General features: G+C 44.4%; 1 non-coding gene across 1 annotated transcript; it reads right to left on the reverse strand.

The window, feature by feature from the left end:
- Positions 1-968: 968 nt before the first annotated feature.
- Positions 969-1,050, reverse strand: trnas-aga (transfer RNA serine (anticodon AGA)). The gene has a single exon. It is a non-coding gene; the product is annotated as a tRNA-Ser (tRNA).
- Between the last annotated feature and the right edge of the window lie 5,895 nt (positions 1,051-6,945).

Consider the following 6,945-nt stretch of genomic DNA (forward strand, 5'->3'; position numbering starts at 1 on the left):
TATGCTATGCTCCATTCCACAGGCACTATTCCTGTAGACAACGATGATTTAACGATCGCCGCCAAAGGCTAATCAATCTCTTCCCTTGCTTCCCAGAGGATCCTAGGACAGATCCCATCCGGCCCAGGGGACTTGTCTGTTATCTCACTCTCCAGTATTTCTATCACCTAATCCTTGTGAACCTCAATCTCTACTAGTCCAGACGCAAGTATCTCTATACCTTACTCGCCAACATTTTCATTTTCTATAGCGAACACTGTCGAAAAATATTTATTTAGCGCTTCCCCTATCTCCTCTGACTCCACACACAACTTCCCACGATTATCCTTGATTGTCCCAAATTTAACTCTCGTCATTCTTTTATTCCTGACATACCGAAGGAAAGCCTTAGGGTTAACCCTGATCCTATCTGCCAACAACTTCTCATGTCTCCTCCTGGCTCTTCTCAGCTCTCTTTATACGTCTTTCCTGATATCGTTGGAACCCTCGAGCGCTCTAACTGAGTTTTCACATTTTGTCCTAACATAAGACTTCTTGTTCTTCTTGACCAGGGATTCCACTTCCTTAGTAAACCACGGCTCACGCGTTCTATATCTTCCTACTTGCCTGACAGGTACATACTTATCTAGGACACACAGGAGCTTTTCCTTGAATAAGCTCAACATTTTTAATGTGCTCACCCCCTGCAGTTTCCTACCACATTCTACGCTTCCTAAATCTTACCTCGATACATCGTAATTTCTCTTCCACCAGATGAAACTCTTGCTCCGTGGAGTACACCTATCCCTTTCAATCACGAAAGTAAACCTGAGAGAATTGTGATCGCTGTCTCCAAAGTGCTCACCTACTTCCGAATCTAAAACCTGGTCAGGCTCGTTTCCCAAGTCTAATCAAATTACCGGCCTGGTTTGCAAAATAGGTTTTCTGAACTTTGAGCGAAAACGGTTCCAGCAGGAAAGCATTCATAACGTAGCCAGCAGGATTCGAACCTACGTGGGGAAACCCCAATGGATTTCTAATCCATCGCCTTAACCACTCGGCCATGACTACAGACAGCGCAGCAGGGTTGAGCAATGACCAAATCAGCCGTGATCTCATTGAAAGCTCTCGCTGACTTGAGCTAAATGCTTCCATCTCCTTTCATACCTTTGCTGTCATTTGTAAGGTGCGAGACACCAATGTAAAAGAAGAAAAGCACAAAGGTAGGAAAAGATATTTGCAGCCAAACTGAGTCAAAATTATTTATTGAAAGGAAAATCACACTTGGCAATTTGCTAGATCTCTTTGCGAACATGACCAGCAGAGGTAAGCAAGGGAGCTATTGATCTGAGTATTCTTGGACCTGAAGCAAACAAAGGTTAGTGACATATTCATTTCTTTTTCCGGCGAACGAAATTTTCTTTCCTGATGGTTACAATGAAAGAGACGGTTCCCAATAAAAGACAAAGATTCAGTCACATCTAGATATATTTCAATGTGACACGATTCATTTTCCGTCCCAAATTACCCCAGAGATGGAGGGGGTGAGTTACTTTTCTTCACTCTTCAACTCCTCAGCACGGAGGTACAGACATGAAACCGCTAGAGATGGAGTACTTGAATTGGGAACCAGCGACACTGAAGGAACTAGGCAAAAGTGAGGACTGCAGATGCTGGAAACCAGATTTTAGATCAGAGTGATGCTGGAAAAGCACAGCAGATCAGGCAGCATCCGAAGAGCAGGCAAGTCGACGTTTCTGTTGCCAGTCCTGCTGCGTTCCTCAAACAATTTTCATTTTTGGCTCAGATTTCCAGAAGCTGCAGCTATTTGTTTTATGTTAACCTTCATAATGTTTTGGACAAAACCAATGACCTGCCAGCATCGGAAAATCGGCAGAAGTACTGATACACCGATATGTTTGCTGAACAATACAACCATTCCAATATCGGGAATACGATCCGGGCCACGGTGCTGAGAGTACCGAATCCTCACAAGTAAATAACAAGACAAGGCGATAGATACTATAGTATTTGGTGTAAATAAAACACCCTTTCTGAACATTTTCGTGGCAGATTATTTTCAACTTGTCTTCGAAGATTTACAAAGTGGGAAAAGGCCATTCCGTCCATGTGCATTGCGGCTAATCAGAGAGCCATCCATTCTAGTCGCAGTTTCCAACTTTAGCTCAAAGTCTCGTGTGTTCTAATGTTTCCAGGGCAAATGTCAATGAGGTTATCCTATGTTCTTAAATGGCACAATAACGGGGCAGAAGTATGACACTTCCACAACGAATTGTCAGTCTTTTGAGGAACTCATGCTCATTTTCACCCACAGAGGGAGACACACAGTAAGATACCCCCAAACTGACGGAGGTGTCCGTTGTGGAGAGTTGGAATTTGAAATGGACAATAGGACAAATGCAAGTTTTAAATGCGGAAGCACAGAGGCGACGTCCCGCCAGGACTTCACAGGGGAGCGTCAACGTAGACCACGGTTAAAGCGAAACAAGTCAGACGCATTATCCATTACGCCACTGGCCCAAGAGACAAGCCTGCACTTGGCAGAATGTGGATATGTAATGCCATGGACTTTCACGGAATCAGAATTAAAAAGGTGAACAAGCAGCGAAGATAATCACCAACACTGCTTCACTTCGAAGTTTCCAATTTGTGAAGCAGTGCCTTTCACGGGAAAAGGAGAAACATTTGTCCTCAGCTGCCTGCTTCAGGGTCGCGTCCTTCTCTGCTGGAAGTTTCCATCGTTTTATTCACAGTCACGACGCGATTTCATGATCCACTCCAGTGAAAAAGTGTCATGGTGTCATCCAAGCAAGACCCTGCAGATACTCAGCGAGAGACCTCCGGTCATTTCGAGCTCTGGATGTGGAATTAGACGAGATGCGTGACACCTTTTATTGGCGCCACCACTTCACTGCAAATTAGCGGCTCAAAACGAGCCGTTGTTGCATCAGCTTGATTTGTACCTTCCTGCAGTGCTTTTGCTAAACAACATCAGATAGATCCCATCCGGCCCAGCTGACTTATCTATTTTCACACTCTGGAGTATGTTGTGGTTCTGTTCGCCAAGCTGGAAGTTTTTGTTGCAAACGTTTCGTCCCCTGGCTGGGGGACATCATCAGTGCTTGGGAGCCTCCTGCGAAGCGCTTCTTTGATGTTTCCTCCGGTGTTTATAGTGGTTTGTCCCTGCCGCTTCCGTTTGTCAGTTTCAGCTGTCCGCTGTAGTGGTTGGTATATTGGGTCCAGGTCGATGTGTTTGTTGATGGAGTTTGTGGATGAATGCCATGCCTCTAGGAATTCCCTGGCTGTTCTATGTCTGCCTTGCCCTATCATAGTAGTGTTGTCCCAGTCGAATTCATGTTGCTTGTTGTCTGCGTGTGTGGCTACTAAGGATATCTGGTCGTGTCGTTTCGTGGCTAGTTGATGTTCATGCATGCGGATTGTTAGCTGTCTTCCTGTTTGCCCTATATCGTGTTTTGTGCAGTCCTTGCATGGTATTTTGTACACTACATTAGTTTTGCTCATGTTGGGTATCGGGTCTTAAACTACTGGACTTGTGCCTCACAACACATTTCACATTCAACAACCAGACATACGAACAAATCAACCACCCATGGGATCACCAATCTCGGGACTCATAGCAGAGGCAGTTACGCAAAGGTGAGAACAAACAGTCCTACCACAAATTCAACCTAAACTCTGGGTCAGATATGTCGATGACACGTTTGTAATCATTAAAAACACGGTAATAGAAAAAAAAACACACTGGATCATCAACGCCACACTCACAGGAATCCGATTCACGAGAGAAGAAGTAAAGGATAGCCAACTCCCATTCCGAGACGTGATGGTACAGAGAACACCGAATGGAGAATCCCCTACAAGGGTATACAGGAAAGCCACACACACAGACGAAGTCCTAAACTATGAAAGTAACCACCCCAACACACACAAACGAAGCTGCATCAGGACACTATTCAAAAGGGCCACAACACACTGCACACACCAGAACTGCAAAAAGAAGAAGATGAACACCTATACAAGGTATTCGCCAAAAACGGATACCCGCTCAAATTCATCAACAGATGCCTAAGAGAATGACCACGGAACGAGGACATACCACAACCAAAAGGACTAGCCACACTACCATACATCAGGAACATCTCAGAACTGACAGCCAGACTACTGCGACCCCTAGGATTCATAACGGCACACAAACCAACAGCCACGCACAGACAACAACTCACCAGAACGAAGGACCCGATACCCAACATGAGCAAAACTAATGTAGTTTACAAAATACCATGCAAGGACTGCACAAAACACTATATAGGACAAAAAGGAAGACAGCTAACAATCCGCATACATGAACATCAACTAGCCACGAAACGACACAACCAGCTATCCTTAGTAGCCACACACGCAGGCAACCAGCAACATGAATTCGACTGGGACAACACTACTATCATAGGGCAAGCCAGACAGAGAACAGCCAGGGAATTCCTAGATGCATGGCATTCATCCACAAACTCCATCAACAAACACATCGACCTTGTCCCAATATACCAACCACTACAGCGGACAGCTAAAACTGACAACCGGAAGCGGCAGCGACAGACCACTATAAACAACGGAGGAAACATCAAAGAAGCGCTTCGCAGGAGGCTCCCAAGCACTGATGATGTCGCCTAGCCAGGAGACGAAACGTTTGCAACAATAATTTCCAGCTCGGCGAACAGAACCACAACAACGAGCACCCGAGCTACAAATCTTCGCACGAACTTTGAACTCTGCAGTATTTCGAATATCTCTTCCTTGTGAACCTCAATCTCTTCTAGTCTAGACGCAAGTATCTCTATACCTTCCTCGCCAACATTTTCATTTTCAATAGCGAATACTGTCGAAAAATATTTATTTAGTGCTTCCCCTATCTCCTCTGACTCCACACACACTTCCCACTATTATCCTTGATTGTCCCAAATTTAACTCTCGTCATGCTTTCATTCCTGGCATACCTGTGGAAAGCCTTCGGGTTAACCCTGAACCTATCTGCCAACAACTTCTCATGTCTCCTCCTGGCTCTTCTCAGCTCTCTTTATAGGTCTTTCCTAATATCGTTGGAACCATCGAGCGCTCTAACTGAGTTTTCACATTTTATCCTAACATAAGACTTCTTGGTCTTCTTGACCAGGGATTCTACTTCCTTAGTAAACCACGGCTCACGCGTTCTATATCTTCCTCTCTGCCTGACAGGTACATACTTATCTAGGACACACAGGAGCTTTTCATTGAATAAGCTCCACATTTTAATGTGCTCACCCCCCTGCAGTTTCCTACCACATTCTATCCATTCAAAATCTTACCTCATTGCATCGTAATTTCCCTTCCACCAGCTGAACCTTTTGCTCCGTAAAGTACACCTATCCCTTTCAATCACGAAAGTAAACCTGAGAGAATTGGGATCGCTGTCTCCAAAGTGCTCACCTACTTCCGAATCTAAAACCTGGCCAGGCTCGTTACCCAGTACTAAATCGAAAGTGGCTTCGTCCCTTGAAGGCATGTCTACATACTGAGTCAGGAAGCCCTCCTGCACACACTGGGCAAAAACTGACCCATCTATAGTACTCGTACTGTCGTGATCCCAGTCAATCTTTGGATTTTTTCTTGAGTGTTCCAGACTTTTTCATTGTACCAGAGTCCAGATGAAGTTTGCATTCCTCACGTACGTGAGCGAGAATTCTTTCAATGTCTCAGATCAGTTCCTGTCCCGAGAACATCAGAGTCAATGTCCCGTCCTCTACTCGGTCCGACAGTTCACACTTCTTCATCCTCCTCTGATTCCATTTCCCAAAGAGTTTCTCAAGATTTCCAAAGCTGCAGCCTAAATTATATGGTTTGCTTCTTAAACATTTTTCTAACTGCCAACTGAAAATATTTTCACAGTATCTCTTCACAATCCTCTGGCTTGCACCATGTCCAGGGAGAAGAAGTCCCGTTTGGTGGAGAGATTCCCGAGGCAGGTGAGTTTCACTTTGGAACAAAGATGTTTAAGTGGCAATTTCCTGCGGTTGTTTGTAATGACCGGAGAGGGAGCGGTGGGGAATGAGCACTTTGACGAGCAGGAGGAAGTGTTGCCACTGACCCGAGTCAGAGAACAGAGGACATGGAATCTCATGAAAAGCAGCACTTCTGTTTAGGACGTTCAATAAAAACTGCAGAAACCCGTTGTGTCGAGCAGTGTATCTGGAAAGAGACACAGAGATAATGATTTAAATATGGAACGTTTCTGATGAAGAACTCGAGTTTCCCAAGTCTAATCAAATTACTGGCCTGGTTTGCAAAATAGGTTTTCTGAACTTTGTTCGAAAATTATTCCAGCAGGAAAGTATTCGTACGTAGTCAGCAGGATTCGAACCTACGTGGGGAAATGCCAATGGATTTCTAATCCATCGCCTTAACCACTCGGCCATGACAACAGACAGCGCAGTAGCGTTGAGAATTGCTAAATCAGCCGTGATCTCATTGAAAGCTCTTGCTGACTTGAGCTAAATGCTTCCATCTCCTTTCATACCTTTGCTGTCATTTGTAAGGTGCGAGACACCAATGTAAAAGAAGAAAAGCACAAAGGTAGGAAAAGATATTTGCAGCCAAACTGAGTCAAAATTATTTATTGAAAGGAAAATCGCACTTGGCAATTTGCTAGATCTCTTTGCGAACATGACCAGCAGAGGCAAACAAGGGAGCTATTGGTCTGAGTATTCTTGGACCTGAAGCAAACAAATAGTGACATATTCATTTCTTTTTCTGGCGAACGAAATGATCTTTCCTGATGGTTACAATGAAAGAGATGTTTCCCAATAAAAGACAAACATTAAGTCGCATCTCGATATATTTCAATGTGACACGATTCATTTTCAGTCTCTAATTACACCAGAGATAGAGGGGGTG

This window comes from Chiloscyllium plagiosum, unplaced genomic scaffold, assembly GCF_037043375.1.
Source record: "Chiloscyllium plagiosum isolate Xiang-an unplaced genomic scaffold, Cpla_swu_hap1 HiC_scaffold_22, whole genome shotgun sequence".
Taxonomy (NCBI): Eukaryota; Metazoa; Chordata; class Chondrichthyes; order Orectolobiformes; family Hemiscylliidae; genus Chiloscyllium; species Chiloscyllium plagiosum.